Source organism: Canis lupus, chromosome 12 (assembly GCF_003254725.2).
Source record: "Canis lupus dingo isolate Sandy chromosome 12, ASM325472v2, whole genome shotgun sequence".
Taxonomy (NCBI): Eukaryota; Metazoa; Chordata; class Mammalia; order Carnivora; family Canidae; genus Canis; species Canis lupus.
This window is the reverse complement of record NC_064254.1, coordinates 68,355,855-68,374,588: the sequence shown is the minus strand read 5'-3', so window position 1 is coordinate 68,374,588 and position 18,734 is coordinate 68,355,855. Positions and strand designations below refer to the sequence as shown.

Sequence of the window (18,734 nt, the reverse complement as noted above, 5' to 3'; positions counted from 1 at the left end):
TCATCCATTTGTCTGTTTTGCTTTTTGGGTTTTTTTTGTTTTGTTTTGTTTTTTTGCTTTTTTTTTTTTTTTTTAAGTAGGCCCCATGTCCAATGTGGAGCCCGATGTGGGGCTTGAATTCACAACCCTGAGATCAAGAGCTAAGCTGAGATCAAGAGTCCGATGCTTCACCAACTGAGCCACCCAGGCGCCCCTATCGTTCATCTCTTGATGGACGATTGGATTGTTTCCACTCTTTGACTACTATGAGTGGTGTTGCTGTGGACATGTGTATACAGGCAACTGTTCAAGTCCCTGATTTCAATTCTTTCAGGTAGCATGTTTCTTTCTGAGGAATCACCAAACTGTTTCCTAAGTTGTGTATAATATTCCTGGAATTTCTGAAATAACAGAAAGAAAAAAAACCCATCATTACAAAGAAGATAAAATGATGGTTACTTTCAGCATTTAGGGGATAGTATCGATCCCAGTGGGAGATGGCTGTTTATGGAATGACCCTAATGGGATGTGTTTGGCTCAAAAGGGGAGACCCTTTACAATGGTCCAGAAGGAGAAAGTCACTGCCAAGAAAAAGAGGCAGATGGTACAGCCTTGATAAAGTCGCAAAACTGTTGTCTTCCCCGGGTGGTGCTGAGACAAGCGTGTAGGGCCGGGAAAGGAGGGAGAGAAGAGGTCTCTGGAGAGAGGGAGCCACGCCAAGACCGGGGATCCTGAGGTGAAAGATGGCCAATGAAGCTAGCACGCCTCAGAGTCGGTTTTAGATTGCTGACTTGGTGCGCCCCGGGCTGTCATCCCCCTGCATGGTCCCCCAACCTTCAGCTAAAGTCTGGGATAGTGGCCCTTTGAGCAAATAAGGAGAATGGGAGGGACGGGGGAGTGAGCCGGGGGCTCCAGATTGGGGACGTCGAACTGTCCCCCCACTCAGTGCGAGCAGGAAATCAGAGTGCCAGGTGGCTGCGGGGCTCCAGAAACCCCACCGGGGATGAGGCGGGGGTGTAACGACCCGGAGTGGATATTGAAGGGATAGGCAGTTGCAGACCGTGGAAGACTTGGGGCTTTCCAGGCTAAACTGAGGCTGTGCCTCTGAGCAGGAAAACCAGAGCCACCCTAGGTAAAGCCCCGGTGTCAGAGCAAGAGAAGTCCTGCTCAGGGAATGTTCCATGCAGGCCGGAAACCGAGGCTCACCCTCTCTGTGGCAAGTTTAATCAAAATGCGCAGCCCGTTAAACAGAACTCTGTGGGTTTCAGGGAGCCGGGGAGCCTGGGCAGCCTAGATGAGGTCTCACTTCCCATCTCTACGAGGAACAGCCCCAAACAAGTGGGTGCCGGTGTCGGGACTGGCCTTGAAATGCGAGCTCGCTCAGATAGAGCCCTCCCTGCCCCGTGACAGGACGGCGTAAAGGACCGTCGGCGTGGGTATCAGAACGTTGGCTCGGAGGCACATAGGGCCCCCCTGTCCAGAGAGCCAGCGCAGGGGAGGTTTCTTGAATAAAAACTTGAGGCAACAAAAGATTTGTTGGCAGTGATTGAACCCACACTCTGTAGGAAGAATCAGGTGTGGTTTTATTAATCTTGAGTTAAATTTTTTTTAAGATTTTATTTATTTATTTGACAGAGAGAGCGCCCAAGCAGGGAGAGCGGCAGGCAGAGGGGGAGGGAGAAGCAGGGAGCCCGATGCGGGACTCGATCCCAGGACCCTGGGATCATGACCTGAGCCGAAGGCAGCCGCTTAACCGGCTGAGCACCCCCAGGCGCCGCTTGGGTTCAACTTTCACAGAACAAACTATGAGAGACTTTCACTATTGTTTCAGTTCTGAGACAAGTCCTGCATCGCCAAGGGCCCGGGGCTAACAGCCTGTGTGCCCCAGGGATTAACCTCTGGGCTTCCTCGCCTGGCCCCCCTGCACGTCCTCACCCCGCATCCTCCGCTCAGTGTGGGTCACGCACACCCACATCAGGACCTGCGCTGGGTCTCGGTCTTTGCCCACGTAACGGAAAAGGAAGACAACTGAGACAGACAATACATCACTGCGTGTGTGTCTAAATATCTAGAGGCATGGGGGGGGGGGGGCAGGGGGAGCAGAAAGAAAGTGGCTTGGTTCATTCAGGAAAACTCTTGTTGGTTCTAAAAGGTGAGCCACCCTCCCCCCCCCCCCCCCACCCCAAGCAGAGTCTGGAAGGAGAGCTGAAGTGACCCACATAAGGAAATGGCAGGAATTTGGGGATTTCCCCCAGGCACCAAGGGAGACTGTGACCCCATTACCCACAATATGTTGAAAGGGGTCAGAATAGGCTCCAAAAAATGGCTAAGGTCACGGCTTATGGAGAAAGGTCACTGCAGAGAGAAGTTCTCCATGGCAGGCCAAGCCGGTGTCCTCAGCATCGCAGTCCCGCCCTGGGACCCGGTGCTTCCGATCCTGCTGCTCAAACTGTGGTCCACACGGGAGCAGCATCAGTAGCTCCCGGGAGCTTGTCAGGAGTCAGGGGCCCCGGCCTCAGCGCGGACTGAACCAGATTCTGTCGCTTAAAACAGCGCCAGGCAACTTACACGCCCACTCGATTTTGACCAGAGGTGCCTTGGAGTCCCGGTCTGCAACTTCGGCCGTAACGTAGCAATTACCTAGGAAACTGGCTTTTTTAATGCATTTTTTTCTTTTTTAAAATTTTATTTATTTATTCATGAGAGACACAGAGAGAGAAGCAGAGACACAGGCAGAGGGAGAGCAGGCTCCATGTAGGGAGCCCGATGTGGGGCCCGATCCCAGGACCCCAGGATCACACCCTGAGCCGAAGGCAGGTGCTGAGCCCCCCAGGGATCCCCCTAGGAAACTTTTTAAAGTTTTGGCAGCCCAGTACCAGAGCTCTCTGGTGATTCTCATTTGTAGCAAAACCTGAGAACCACTGCTGTAGAGGCTTCGGCGCCGGCTGCGTCCCCTGTGCTGGGGTGACGTGTCCAAAGGCCAGTGGTGTACTGATACACAGGCTTTCCAGAGAAAAACAAAAAACAAAAAAACAAAAAACAAAACAAAAACCACAAACAAAACCTGACTTACAAAGTTTGAAAGTTGGAGGTGCCAGTCCTTGTGCGTGTGCTCCCACCACGCCGCGGCTGATGTCAGGCTGTGAGGACGAGCGCGCAGGGCGCAGTCCGGGAGGCACGACTTGGCTCTCGGGCACCTGCGCAGCCAGCACGGGCTTGGGGCCACCGGGGTGGGGCCGCCCCCAGCCTCTCCCCTCCTCCGAGGCCGTAGACTCGCCTGATCCCGGGCAGGCCTCTTCTCCAAGGGGGTGGTACGGAGTTTAAACCCGGCCAGGGTGTCCACTCGTGAGGCCCCCCGGGAGCAGCTGGCGTTAGGAGGAGCATGGGAAGGGGTGAGAGCGGGATGGGCCTGCAGCCGTCGGGCCCCGTTGGACTCTGCAGCTGTTTGCCGAGCTCCGCGACGGTGTGGCAACCCTCCGCCCGCCACCAGACCTCCCCGGTCCCTAGGCGCAGCTTTCACCCACTAGTTTGGGGCTTAGGTGCTGTCTTAAAAAAAAAGGGGGGGGTGGATTGAAGACAAACATCACCTCCTTCCCAGGTGTTATTCTCACCAGCCTTCCGCCCACTCACCCAAATGTCAGGTAATAGTTCTTTTACTTATTTTTTTTTAAAGATTTTCTTTTCTTTTCTTTTTTAAAGATTTTATTTATTTATTCCGAGAGAGAGAGAGAGGCAGAGGCACAGGCAGAGAGAGAAGCAGGCTCCATGCAGGGAGCCTGATGTGGGACTCGATCCCAGGACCCCGGGGTCACGCCCTGGGCCAAACGCAGGCGCTAAACGGCTGAGCCACCCAGGGATCCTCTTGAGACTATTAATCATGGAAATGCCCACAACACTCAAGAAAAGTCGTTCTCCTACCTGAGGCTGTTGGAGGGGATGAGGGGTTGAGAAAAGGCAAATCAAAGTCAGATATGAGTCCTACACTATTTCATACCTGGAATATAAGGTTCTGGCGCCACCAGGGACCCAGACTACTTCCATCTTGCTGCTCTACCATTCGTGGGATGTTACTGTCAACCACATGGTCCCCCAAAGCTTACACCCACAGCTAAATCCATGGCCTAGCCAATGATAAGGAGAAAAAAGAGGAAAGCATGCCTCTTCCCTTGAAGGGCATGACGCCTTCATACCTTACGGGTCAGAACTTAGTCCCCACGGCCACACGGATCTGCCAGGAAGGCTGGGCAGCATAGTCTTCATGCTGAGCAGCCATTTGCCCAAATGAAGGTTCTCTTACTGCGGCAGAAGAAGAGATTGAGGTTCACTCTCCGGCGCTGCTGCAAACATCAACAGCCCAAATTGGGTTGAGCTGAAATCAGGTCTATTTCCTTGAGAAATCGTCCTCCAGAAGGGGAGGAACAGGTCAGCCTACCCTTCCAGGAAAGCCAAAGGGAGCATTCAGGGGGGACTTGCTTGTCATGCATCTTCATCATCTTCAGATGAAAGCAAGGGGCTCAGCGAGACAGACTATTTGCACAGAGAACAGGAAAGCCCAACGGGGGGCCTGAGGCCCTGCTCCACTACCAGGAAGACACGCGGGCTCTCCTCGACCTCCAGACCCTATCTTGAAGGGAAAGAGGAAGAAATGCCAAGAGACTGAATAATTGCCAAGAAGAGAGTGAACTGAGTCTGAATTACTCGGACTGGAAGCATGAGGCTTTCCCGACTCTGGAGTGGGACGGGAGCTCGTGAGGACCGACTAGATCATAGGAATAAAGGGCTTGCAGGGTTTTGGTTTCTTTTGTGTTTTGGCTTAATCTACTAATGAAATCTGTCTCTCTGTCACACACACACACACACACACACACACACACAATTTCCTGACCTTATGGTTCTTAAGATGTAAATCTAAGAACATCTTTCTTGTGGATAGCATCACTGCCGCTGTTCACTCTTACTTCTCTAATGCGTCCTGCCAAGTAGGCAAGGCTGAAAGGGATGAGCTTTTAAATGAAAAGAATCCATATTCTCTCTCTCTCTCTCTCTCTCTCTCTCTCTCTCTCTGCCAGGAAGGTGTGTCACCAAGGCAGCAAGCTCTAAGCTCTCTCAGAGACAAGACAACTCGGCTTTCAGGGGCCTAGAGGTCAAGTGGTTAGTCTGTGCCCGGAACAGGGTGCAGAGCAGGGCAGACAAAAGCCCTCACCAGGTACGCGGTGAGACCTTCGGTTTTTCTCCACCTCGGTCCTCACGTGTGGTTGGAGGCTGTGATCCGTAGTACGTTCTCTGACACTCATGCTCCCTTGTTTAATGGTTACTGTCAAGGTAGTCGGCCTGCTGCACGTGACTTTTGTTTTCTCTCCTATGTTGTAGTCTTGCCCCTTAGGGGGTTGACCCGTAACTGACTGAGTCACGCGTTTATTCGGTGGTTCACGTTTATGATGATGACAGCAGCGACTATCTCCTGAGCGCGATGCCAGACACCGCCGCACAGATGATTCCACCTCGTCCTCGTGAGAACCCCCCGGGCTGCAGGGTCCGCTTGTGTCATGTGTGCCCAGCTGGGCAGGCACGTCGGGCTAGAAATCCACCCTTGGTCCGCCCTTACCGAGGCGCCTTCCACGCCCTGGAGCAAAAACAACCCCAGTGTGTTCTTCATGCAAAGACAGCAGCCAGAACTTCTCTATTTGGAGCCCTGATTCCTGCGAAAGAGATGCCCCACTAGTCCCATCCCAGAGATGAAGAAACCAAGGTACAAAGAAGTTAAGAAACTTCCCGAAGGTCGCACAACTGGCCGGCAGCGGAGCAGGGACCCGAATCCGAGGAGGCCGGACTCGGAGCCGAGGCTCCTAACCCGTTTGCTGGAGGTGGACACTGGGAATTCCCAGGGTCGGGGTGTGAGCGCCCGGAAGACAGTCTCTTGCATCCACAGGATTTGCCGTCGAGTCTACAGGACGTGCGCGAGTGCATTCCTGACCCCAAAGGAATGATGGCTCAGACCCCGGGCCGGGCCCTCCAGGTGCTGCGGCGGCTGCTTTAGACTGCGGGCGGCGGCGAGGAGCGGCCAGGCCTGGAGAGCTGTCCCGGAGATGCTGCCCTGAGCAGGGCCTGGCCGCCGAGTCGCTGGAAGGCGGGGACTGTCACCAAGCAGCGTCCGCACCCTTGGGGGCCTGGGAGATCCGTGTGGCCCTGAAGCAGGACTGCCCGCCCCCCCGGGTGCCTAACGTTTGCACCCCGTATTGCGTTCCTCTGGGTCAGGGTGGCCCGGCCGCCGCCGCCCCGCACGTCCTCCCCGCTCGCCCCCAGGCCCCCGAGACACCCCCCTTTAACACGGAGCAAAGGCTTTCATTGGGAGAGGGGGACGAGGCTTAGAATGCGAGCCCCCGTCGGCGAGGCGGACGCTGGTCTGAATTCCCACCCGCGACTCAGGTGTGAAGGCGGCTCGGGGGCTTTCTTCCTGCGGGCACCTTTTGATGTGGGGAAGGCAGCGGAGAGAATAAGATACTAGGAGAAGCAGCGTTGGAAGAAGGGTGGTCTAGAGAAAGCAAAGGGCAGGAGAGCAGCTGAGCCCCTGGGCTCCAGCACATTCCGCGGCCTGGGCCTGCGGGTCACGGGCGGCTCATGGGGCAGCAGCGCGGCCTCCTTCAAGGGGCCCTGGGCCGTGGCAGCCGCTTACCTGCTCTGCACCTTCATTTCCGGGCCCGTTAAACGAGGTTAATAAAACCCGTTGTGTGCACAACTGCTTTGGGGACTTTTATTTATTTCATTTTGTATTTTACTGAGGTGAAATACACGGAAGACACCACTTCCCATCTTAACCATTCTCCAGGGAGCAGTCGGGTGGCATTCAGTGCACCCAGGCCTCTGTGCGACCGTCCCCACCATCCATCTCTAAGACTCTTTCCATCTTGCAACACCGCGAGTCTGTGCGTGAAACGGTGACTCCCCGCTCCCCGCCTGCTCAGCCCCTGGCGACCACCATCCTAATTCCCGTCCCCTTGGTAGCTTGTGCAAATGGAATTACAGAGCATTTGTCCTCTTAGGACTGGTGTACGTCACTCACCATACAATCTTCCAGGGTTAGCCATGTCGCAGCACGTGTCAGAGTTTCCTTCCTTTTTTAAGGCTGAATAGTATTCCATTATATGGATTTATCACACTTTGCTTATCGACTCATCCACTGATGGACGGTTATGTTGTTTCTACCTCCTGGTCATTGTGAATGATCCTGCTAGGGACATGGATATACAAACATCTCTTTGAGATCCTGTTTTCAATTCTTTTGGGGTGTACACCCAGAAGTGGACTGGCTAGATCATGTGGCGACTGTGTTTTTACTTTTCTGAGGAGCCATCATATTGTTTTCCACCGTGGCTGCCCCACTTAACATTCCCACAGACCGTGCACGAGGGTTCCCTCTTCTCCACATCCTTGCCAACACTCAATCTCTCTCCTTCTCCTCCTCCTCCTCCTCCTCCTTGCGGTAACCATCCTAATTATTAAATGCAACTTACACAGTTTTTGCTTCTGAAAGGCACACAGGAACATGTTGAGGGGACCCCTGGGTGGTTCAGTGGTTGAGCATCTACCTTCAGCTCAGGGTGTGATCCTGGGGTCCCAGGATCGAGTCCCACGTCGGGCTCCCCGCATAGAGCCTGCTTCTCCCTCTGCCTGTGTCTCTGCCTCTCTTTCTCTCTCTCTCTGTGTCTCTCATGAATAAATAAATAAAATCTTAAAAAAAAATAGAAGAACAAGTTGAGAATCTTTCAGTTTGCACGCCCTAGTGTATGTCTGGAATAAGGCAAGCTGCCGCTAAAGGTTTGGGCACTGGAATACCCAGAGTAGCAGGACTAGGCCCTGGGAGCCTGGGTGTTTCCCATCATCCTGCCATCGTCCAAAGAGCCATGCTGCACAGTTGTTAGCCAGCAGCGCGTGAGCACCAGACACCCTCTGAACAAGGGCCATCCTCCGGGAGCGTCCTCGCAGTGTGCCACACTTTCACTCTACCCTTTCAGCATTTGAAATGGTACCATCTAAAAATGGAAAATCAAGGCTCGTCCAAGGAATGAGTCTTTTCCGTTTTCCTTTCTTTTCAGGGATTAATACAGAGAGTTTCTGAACACCAGGTCCAAATGGCTGTATTTTGTCTTGTTTATGGAGGTGGGGAGAGCTGACTTGCATCTAATTATGCCTTTTGCAAGAATCCTGAGCAACTCTAGAAGCTGGCAAACACAAATCCTCCCCTCCTAGACATTTAACTGGGGGAAGAGGACCGCCCCACACCTTGGCCACCCTACCTACTAAGTACCCAGCAGCCAGCACCGTGTACACACACACACACACACACACACACGCGGTGCCATCAACTGGCAGTCTCAGCGCCACCCTCTTATCTACACCTTTTTCCTTTTTTTTTTTTTTTTTTTTTTTTTACATTTTTCCCTTCTTGAGCGTTGTCAAGAGTTGTGCAAAGGAAGCAAGTCACCTGTGCTCACCCGAGCCTGTAGGAAGGATGCTCACAACACGGGCAAGAAGGGACAAGAAGGAACATCCACCCTGAAGTAAGACGGTTCTGGAATCCTCTTCCATAGACTAGCAGTGGAAACACGGAGAAGTTACTCCACGTCTCTGAGCCTTGGAGTCCTCAAAGGCAAAGTGGGAATGACAGTAAATGCCTTTCTCAGGACCGCCGGAGGATTAAATGTGCTGACAGGGAGTGCAGGTAGGTCCTCAGTGAAGCGTCCCTCTCCTGTGACGGCAGCTAAAGGGTGTGGGTGTTAGTCTGAAAACACCAGTGGGGACTCCTGGGGGACACAGGTGCCCCTTTCCCAGACTCCCTGACACTTCTCCGGCACCCACATTTCACTATAACTGGCTCCGGCACATGCAGGCAGGACTTTCTTTTTCCTTTTCATTTTTTAAGATTTTATTCATCTATTCATGAGTCAGAGGGAGAAGCAGAGACACAGGCAGAGGGAGAAGCAGAATCCCTGGGGGTGGGGGCGGGCAAGCCCCATGTAGGACTCGAATCCAGAACCCTGGGATCATCCCCTGAACCAAAGCCAGACGCTCCACCACGGAGCCACCCAGATGCCCCCAGATGGGACTTTCTCCTGTTCAAACACTCTCTCTGAACAGTTTACAGCGTTAGGCTGCTTTTCAGTGAGGGCCGCAGCAGAGGCCCGAGGGAGGAAGCATTAACCCATTCTTCCAAGTGCAGGCCTTTCTGTTCAGGATAAACGAGGAAGGCCCGGAAGGCCCAGCTAACAGCAATTAAGAGCACCCAGGTCAGCTCTTGGTTATCTTCCCACAGGGCCCCTCAGGCCTCTCATCTGGGGAAACGGTAGGAGAAATAGGGAAAAAAAAAATTCTCCCTATCCTTCCTGACGGGTCGTATTCCAAAGGTTAACACTTGACAAAAGCATCTTCCGGGCTTTTCCCAGTGCATTGAAGGGATCTAAGAGAAACGAAAATGATTTTCACCCCGCCTCTTTCCTTGGCTCTCCTTGTTTCCTCCCCTTGACATTCTTTTCTTCTCTGTTCTCCAAGTATCCTGGTGCCAGCTGCTGCAACAGAGTATACTATTTTTCCCTAAGCTAAAAAAGATTATCATCATAATAATTTTGAGGCATGAAGTTCAAGGCCAAAGTAATAAATATTATTTTTTAAGAAATATGCTTGCAGAAAAAAAGAATCAAATAGCCCATAGGTGTAAATAGTATAAAAGTCCTCCATTCTCACGCATTCCCCTCAATCTCAGTCCCTAGAGGTGACAACCGCTTAACAGTTTGCATGCATATTTCCAGACATTTATGATTTATTCATTCGACAGATACAGAATGATTGCCTACTATCTTCTGGGCACTGTGTCAGGTCCTCAGCAGCAGAAAACAAACACCAATCTACGTATGTAAGTACATGGACATGTGTATGTGGCATATATATTGGCAAAAATGAGATCACGTTTCTCAATAAATAATATCCCAGAGCCACTTTTCCGAGTTAGAATGTAGAAACACATGCATACGTACTTATGATTTTTCACAGCTGCATAATATGCCGTTGTAAGAATATATATGTATATATGTAACATTAATATTTATATATATATATACACACACACAGCCTGTTATGTTATTTTAAAAACCAGCCGTGTTTCCTCTGCTCACAGAATGAAGAGCAGCCCATTGCACGGGACCTACCCGAGCAGAAGCCGGCAGTCTGGAAGGGGGTGCTGTAGGGTCTGTCCCCTGCAGGAGGGTGGAGAGCCGGCCAGCTGCCCGGGCTGACCCTTGGGCCTCTCCCACGGGCAGGCAGGGCCAGCCCCAGAAGCACGCAGTCCCTGCCCAGGCACCTGGCTGGAGGGCCCGGCCACATCCTTGTGACTCCGGAGCCCTGGCGGCCACAGCTCCCATCACACTTGGCTGCCCCGGTCATCCCGTCTCCAGCATCCCCTTTGACCTTCACTTCTGCAAGTTGAACAAGGAGCAGGAAAGAGAAGAAATAAAGGTGAGTGAGGTCGTGAACAACACAGCCAGAGGAGGACAGTGCGCATATACGTGCAGGTGTGTTTTCTTAAAAGGTGTCACCTTTTCAGGCCTGTCGACGGCAGGGCGCGTGTGCCCGCGTGTGTGCAGGCTGGGAGAGGGGGGGCGAGCCCAGCCAGAGGTCGGTGGTGAGCAGCCCTGGCCTCGCAGGGCACCGGGTTACCTGCCCCCAGCCTCCACCTCCGTAACCTCCAAGTTCACCCCACCCCATCCTCCCAGGCCCCCTCCTGGCTGGGGCGAGGGCCCCGACGTGCGGGCCGTGTAGACATTCCTCCACGGTTACTTAGCTGGGTGGTGGGAGCACAAATGCACCCTAATTGGCCAGTCCGGGGCCTTTTCTAGGGAATGAAGGAGGTTTCTGTTTCAAGAAATAAGTGACTTCTCGGCTGTTGATTCACTGCCCGCAGGGAGATTTTTCAGCGGAGGCTTCCGAGCCTCTCTAGAAATTTGCATACAACTTCCCCTTCCTGCCGCGGAGCCTGCTCGGCCGCGTACCTGGCCGGGAGGGAGCGGGAGGCGGGAGCCGCCCAGGTGGAGCCCGGGAAGGAGGGAGCCGACCACCGCGGCCCTCGTCGTCCGTCTGTCCCCGGGGGCGCCAAGGTAAGCCGTCAGAGCTGTCGCCGGCCTCGCCTTGCTTCCTGGCCGCTGACCCTCTCCCCACACCCTGTGTCCTCCTTTGCTCCCCCCACCTGCCCCTCCCCACCTTGAACTTGCCCGCCCTGGGCCGACGGTCCAGGCCGGAGGAGACCGTGCTGGTGGCTGAGGTTTCGGGCCGGCAGGGGCCGAGAGGGACTCTCGGAGGAGGGGTCGGTGCCCCCCGCTGTGCTGGCTGGGAGCCACCTGGGAGCTACCTGGGAGCCACCCGGGAGCCGGCCGGGGCAGGCCTCAGTGTCCCCGCGAGCCCCGGGGAGGATCCAGCCCCACGTCCCCAGGAGGGAGCCCGGCCCGGCAAAACTTAAGTCGTTGGCCTCCAGCCCCGGGACACGTCAGTGGCAAAGATGGAAGGAAAACGCACAGTTTTCTGGAACCTCGTTTCCTGCAGGGAAGAGTTGGACCCCGCTTCCCGGGCGGGGAGGCTCAGGCCAGCTCCCTGCCGGCTGCCCGCCCCCACCCCCCCCAAGCAGCCCCGACGTTTACTGGCAAGGAAAACCCGGGGGAGAAATGCTTGTTCTTGATCTCAGCAGCTAATCAAGCTTTGGGTGACTTCCAAGTCCAAAACGATCTCTTAGAATAGGGGGATTTTTAAAAAAGATTTTATTTATTTATTCATCAGAGACACAGAGACGCAGAGACACAGGCAGAGGGAGAAGCAGGCTCCCTGTGGGGACCCCAAGGGGGGGGACTTGATCCGGAGCCCCCCAAGGCAGACGCTCAACCACTGAGCCACCCAGGCATCCCTAGAATAGGGGAAATCTTTTTAAGGGATGAGGGGAAAAATACTAATTTTCCTATTAAACAAATATCTCAAAAAGAGGACAGGGAACTTGGTTTCAAGTCCTCACTCCACTCCTTGCTGGCTCTGTGACTTAGTTCACTTTGGTTTCCCTAGGCCTGGATTTCGTCAACAATAAAATGTGTGTGAGGGTGGACCAACATGATTTTGTCTGAATTCCCTCTAACAAAAATAAAGCAGGAGTCGTGGGAGTCACAGAGGGGGAGCCGTAATGGGTGGTCTTGGAAGACTTGTTTTGTTTACTGACTATTCAAATATATTAATTTTACCGCCTGCTACTACTACATGGTTAGTTCCTTGAGGAACAGGATTGTTGCTTCTTAATCCTCTTCCACCCTCCTCCACCCAGTATAGGATCAAACGCTTCATAGGTGCCCAAGCTCTTTTCTCGCAGCAACGTAAGCTGCTTTGATTTCTATTTCACTCACCTGCTCCCAAGGCACAAGGTAAAAAGCACGGTCAGGGCCAAAGACCGGGGGTGGCTGGGCGGCCACGTGGCTCTGCGTGACGGCTGCCCGGAATCCAGGCGTGTTTATTGGCTCTTGCTACAATAAAACAGGGGGTTTCTTGGATTAGTTCATGTCCCAATTGAGTTCCCCAGGAAAAACCATCCTGTGCTCTTGCCCACAGAGTCCAGGCAGGCGGGAGGACTGGCAGGCCGGCCTGTCTCCAGGAGGCTGCAATCCTCACTTAGCTGGAGCTGAAAACCACTTGTGGGCGTGGGCGAGACCAATCACTGGGGGAGGCTGGGGGAACTTTAATGGGAGGTGAAAGGAAGCCGCAAAGCCCACCCTGATACCATGTAAGGGTGATGACCGTGATCCGACACGTCAGATGACAGACACAGGCGCCTCAACCTTTTCCAAACCACTACTTTATTATTATTTCTTTGGGGCAGTTCTGTATTTGTCTATACAGACAGGCTCTGGCGACTGGGACGGGCTGACTCAGGGCATTAAGCATTGCTTAACCGGTTTGTTGGAAAGGCCCTGGTACAGTCACTGTCATGTTCTCACTGGCTTTCTCTCCCTCCCTCGCCCCCGCCCCCGGAATGAGAGGACAGAAATGTCAAGATGCTTCAACTGCGACGAGTTGCCGATTGTATTTTCAAATAAGTATTTTCAAATAACGCAGCCCCATTATCGGAACCGAGGCTCGCTGCTGCGGGGCCAGCCTCGCTTTCACCCAGAAAGACCACCCACCGTCATTCCTAATCTGGTGTTGCAGCTCCAAGGGGTGCCGGGACTGCTCCCTGCTCCTCCGGTGCGGGGTGGGCTGTGGGGTGGGCCGCGGGGTGGGCTGACTAGGAGTGAAGTCAGGGCAAGGAACCCACGTGTAGGGGGGAGGGTTGGGAAGAAGATCCCTAACTGGAGGATACTCACGCTTGGAGGCTTTGAGCCTGCTTCTCCCAGGATTAAGGAGCCAGTGACTTTCAAATGCTCTGAAAACAGGAGGAGAAGGCAGTCCTCTTTGCAGCTGCTCTCTAACAGGCATTCAGAAAAGATGGATTATGTGGGTAATTTGTCTAAATGAAATCTGTTTTACACGGCGCAGAATCGAAAGCTCAGAAACACCCTGAATTCAACCATTTTTCTAGGGCAGGCAATTTCAGATTAGCCCGTAAAAAACGTGTAAGGATCGCAGGCGGTTGCTGGGTGGGGGAGGGGGTGGTGATGGGGGGGATGCAGATGAGCCAGATGAGGCACATTAAACTTTAAATTCCTTTCAGATCCAATGAAATGACCCCTCGTGTTTGATCACATTTCCTTATCAAAACAACCCTGCCATCCGCCCCTCCGTCCCTCGTCCCTCCGTGAGAAAGCATCTGAGGCCTGGAATCCAGCAGCTCTCCCCCTGGGCCTCTCCGGTTTCTTCTCAGTGCTGTCACCGAGATATTTTTAGTTCATGAAACCCCAGCTGTCCCTTCTCACCACCCCCCCCGCCCCAAAATCTTCACGTCTTGTCACGAGCAGGCCTCTACGGGCCTCAGGGATGGAGGCCTTCTTGGGGGGCTGTGAGCTGTAAGCTGGATGACGTGGGGGGGCCTTTCGTCGCCCGAGTGACCCCCCTAGAGTTGTGCCAGTTTGGCTGGGCTCCCCTGATGAGGCAGGGGAGCCGTTCGGGGGTGAGGGAACGGCAGGGTGCCCCCAGCCTGCGTGCCCCCCATCCTTCCCCCCCGAGGATCGAGGCTGGCCGGGGTCTTGCCAGCACCCCCTTCTGCCCCCCCCAAGATGGGGGAAACTTGGCTCTTCTCTGCCTCATTGTTTCCCTGCCCTCTGGGGTTCCAGCGTTTTTCCATCTTCCCCTCCGAGGGTCGCCGGGCCTCCCTGCCCTGCCTCATGTGTCTCCCTCCCCTGGGCGGCTGTCTAGACCCTTCGAGGCCCACCGGCTGACCTCCAACCTCTTGCCGCTCACCTGTGCTCATTCTTTCCCGCCCCCTGCAGCTGCCCCTTCTCACAGCCAATGATCCTTCACAATCACAACGGAAATAAATCTCCCTCCTGCACCAACACAGGGCCCAGTTTTTACAGTGGCCTTCAAGGCGTCCCCACTTTCTCGTGTCTCTCCTTTTCCATGCTCCTGTCTTGCCTACTGTCCCTTCTTCTTGCCCTTTCTGCCCCCTTGTCCTTCACGCTGGGGCTTGGACTGACGTTCGGGATCACAGATACGCGCTTAGAGAAACCTTATCTGAAACCAAAGGAACAAAACCCTGGGCTGGTTTGAGGTGGTTCTCCAAACGTTTACCACCAGCCAGCAGCAGAGCGGAATCCGTCCGTTCCCATCAGTCCGCGGTCTCCTGGTTGGGCAGCTCAGAGGAGCTCCAGGGCGACCTGGAAGCAGGTCAGGTCACGCCGTGCTGCCTGGAGCCTGGTGGGAGCCGTACCGTGCGGGGGGCGAACAAGGGCCAGTAAATGCCCCCTTGTCTCCTGGGCTCACCGCTGCTTCCAGTCCTCTGGCAAACCACATGGAAGAGCTTCTCTGGGAAATTCTGCAAGTAAACTTGGAAGTATTTACTCACTGGAATTTGAACGGGAGCCAAACAGTTCACTCCAAACCAGCTTCCACTGAGCAAACTGACATTGTGAAAGTTTGCATGCATTTGGCAGTAAACAAAGGACATTAATGAGTTTAAAGATTTTTTTTTTAATACATGACTTTCAGACTTTTTTTTTTTTAATACTCCCCGAGGAATGAAGTAAGACCTTGAGAATTGGTAACTGAAAGTATCTGATCCAAATTGGATCTGAGGATCTCTCTAGCTGTAAATTTATATATTTATTTATTGTGTCCACCTGAAATATTCATGTTGTGTGACTCTTTAACCCTATTGTTGACCCAAAGAATCCTTTAAAAAAAAAAAAAATCAAGCAGTTGGTGAACAGCAAGCCTTGATTGTTTAGGAGCTGGTAATGTGGTTTATTAATTACTCAGGCTGCTCACTCCTGCCCTTCCTCTGTTTCTTGCTATGCTATTTGTCTTCTTCCAGGGACATAACACCTTCATTAAATCCCATCCGTCCTTGCCTCAGAGGCGTCCCCTGGAAGATATCCCCTCTCTAGATGCATCACCATTTATCATCACCCTTTGTTTGTGCTCTGTCAACCAGTTTTCAATTTATTTTGAATTCGGTTTATGATTAAAATTTAATGAGATCCAATCAACTGCTTTTCTCAAATCAAGATGCCTCTGCAGTCTCACCCGTGTCCTCTATTGTAACGGCATGAAGGAAAGCCACCGCAGGTTTCCCGCCTGGTAATCCTTTATAAAACACGGGTGGCCTGTCTCCATGCCTCCTTAGCTTCAAGGTGAATGGTTCCGAAACATATTCATTCTGGAAGCTTCCAGGGGTTACTCAGCTCCCCTAATCCCCATCCTTCCTCTTCCCTTCATATAGCTGCATCAGTCAGGATTCCCAACCAACCAACGAATTGTTAAGTGCACAGGTTCTGGTGCTCTGCTTGGATCTGAATCCTGTCTATGCTACTTACTGACCATGTGATCTTGGGAAAGTTGCTTAACCTCCGTGGGTCTCAGTTTCCCCGTCTGTAAAAGGAGATTGCCAACAGTACCTACCAAATAAGGTAGCTGCGAGGATGAAATCATACGTGAAAAGTACTTGGAGCAATATTTGACACATTATAAACACTCAGTAAATATTAACAATTACTACTAATGAAGGGGAAGGTTTCTTTTTGAGAGAGAAAACGTGCAAGTGGGCGGCAGGCGGGCGAGGGAGAGAACCGTGAGCAGGCTCCACGCCCAGTGCTGAGCCCCATGCAGGGCTCGATCCTGTGACCCTGCGATCATGACCTAAGCCAAGGGTCAGACACTTAACTGACTGAGCCACTGGGACACCCTCGGGGGAAGTTTCTTTTCTTTTCTTTTCTTTCTTTCTTTTATTTTTTTGAAGGTTTCTTTCTATTTTGATCAGTGTAGTCTATATCAGCAGTTTGTAAATTATAACCCTTGGGCCATATGTGGCCGGTGGATTTTTTTTTTTTTTTTTTTTTTTTACTACAGCATATCGCTAAGAATGGTTTTTATATTTTTAAAATGTTTGAAAACAAATTTTAAAAAGCAGAGTATGAGACAGAGACCATATGTGGTCCATAAAGCATGAACTATTTACTATCTGGACCTTTACAGAAAATGTTTGCCAAGCCTCTGATCTCTGTGGTTTAATGGAAAGAGCTAGGATTCCGCTGTGACTTTGGAAAGCTACGAAATGTATCTAAACCTCTGTGAAATAGGGATGGGAGAGTGATAGCACACACCCAGCTTGTTTAAAGACGAGAGACAAGAGGCCATGTGCATCGAATGTGCCAGAAACACACGTTAGTTAAAAAGATTTAATCTCCACTCACTAGGTTCATATGATAGCATTAACATTCTATCATAGTCTAGAACATAGTGTAGAAGAAAGTTCTAAAGCCGAGTCACTTGTAAAAATAATAATAAAGCAATGGGCCGCCCGGGTGGCTCAGTCAGTTAAGCATCTTCTTTTGACTCAGGTCATGATCCCGGGGTCCTGGGGTCGAGCCCTGTGTTGGGCTCAGTGCTCAGTGGGGAGTCTGCTTCTCCCTCTCCCTCTATCCCTCCCCTCTGCTCATGTTCTCTCTCTCAAACAAATAAATAAGATCTTCAGGAAAATAATAATAACAAGATGGGTTTGGGTTTTTGAGAGCCTGATGTGGTCAGTATTTTTTAAAAGATTTATCTATTCATTTTTGAGAGATAGCGAGAGCAAGCATGGGTGGGAGGAGGGGATGAGGGAGAGACTCTCAAGCAGGCTCCCCTCTAAGTGCGGAGCCCGTGTGGGGCTTGATCTCATGACCCTGAGATGACTGGAGCGTCCCGAGACCAAGAGTGGGACGCTCAAGTGACTGAGCCCTCCAGGCGCCCGTGCACTCAGCATTTTATGTACATCTTCTTTTATCCCCACGAGATGCCTGTAAAGCAAATGTTATTTCTCCCATTTCACGCGTTAGCAAAAGGAGGCCCAGAGAAGTAATTTTCTCAGGGTCCCACATCTAGTCACGGAGCCGGCAGAGAAAGAACTAAAACGTAGGGAGTTTGAATCCAGAGCCTGTGCATTTGAACACTGCACGTTGTCCTACATCCTCGACCTCCGTGCGGCTCCAGGGTAAGGCCGCCTGGGAAGCCGAGGCCGCCGGTCACCTTGGATCTCTCTGCGTGTGCCCGACAGACGGGCCAGGGCGGGGTGTCACGGACGTGCAGAAAGGGAGGCGGGGAGGATGGAAGGAGAAGAAGCTTTCTGGCAGGCCTGTGAGATCAGAAAGTTAGTGCGTGAAGACTTCACAGGCTCTGTTTTGAGAAACGAAGAATTTAAGGCGGGATGCGCTGGGGGAGAAAAAGATTGCTGGGAACAGAAACGAGCACTCAGGGGGATTGAGTGGAAGCTGCGAGCTGGAAAGGGGGGAGGAGAGGGGAAGTTCTGTGAAGGGGACCCCAGGGAGCACGGTCACATCGGAAGTGGGAGCTGCTGCCATCTGGATGAGGTCCTATCTGCAAGATCAGGCCACTGCTGGTAGAGTGGGTTTGCTAAGAGGAGGGTTTCAGGCTGGGGGAGACAGAAAGGAAGCCCCCAAACCGGAGGCGTGGACAGACAAAACCCGGCAGATTCGGGGACGAGTGTGGTCAGAATCCAAGGGCTGGAACCACAGCTCCCGGCCGAGGGGCAACGAGGTTCAAGAGGAGGCAAGTCGTGTGTCTTGGGTCAACTCCGAGCGAGTGAGAAGCAGGCTCCCGTGCACAAGGGCCCCAGCCCAGCCGTGCGCCCCGGACCAGCCCTCCGCCCTCGACCTGTGCCAACCCCCCACCCCCACCCCGGGCACGCGCTGGTCTTTTGTGTTTTAGGGGACACGTTCTTTCCCTTGAGCGGTTTCAGGAATGCCTACTTCCTTCTCTTTGGTTCTTCATCTTCGTGAACCTCAGACGTACTCTGGAGCTATGATTATTTCTTCTTCTTTCTCTTCCTCTTCTTCTTCTGGAGCTATTCCTTTTCTTTTCTCTTCTTTCTCTTCTTCTTTTTCTTCTTCTTTTTCTTCTTCTATTTCTTCCTCTTTTTCTTCTTCTTTTTCTTCTTCTTTTCTTCTTCTTCTTCTCCTTCTCCTTCTTCTCCTCCTCCTTCTCCCTTTTCATTGTTCAAGTAGGTCTACAAGGTGTAAAATGCCCCCAGAAAGCAAGCCTCCCCCCATCCCCATTCTCAGCCATGTGGTTCCCTTTGCAGAGCGACA

General features: G+C 52.5%; 2 protein-coding genes across 4 annotated transcripts in view; one reads left to right on the top strand and one right to left on the bottom strand.

Moving 5' to 3' along the window:
• LOC112658473 (uncharacterized) overlaps positions 1 to 18,734 on the bottom strand; it is a 444,780-nt gene that overhangs the window by 316,717 nt on the left and 109,329 nt on the right. The gene's annotated exons all lie outside the window — the stretch shown is intronic.
• The window catches only part of TRAF3IP2 (TRAF3 interacting protein 2), a 41,214-nt gene continuing 33,304 nt past the window's right edge, over positions 10,825 to 18,734 (top strand). The window contains exon 1 of one of the 3 annotated variants that reach the window (XM_025444693.3): positions 10,825 to 11,123. The gene's annotated coding sequence lies outside the window, so the exon portion shown is untranslated. The remainder of the gene's footprint in view (positions 11,124 to 18,734) is intronic. The other 2 variants (XM_049092469.1, XM_025444691.3) reach the window with 2 other exon arrangements.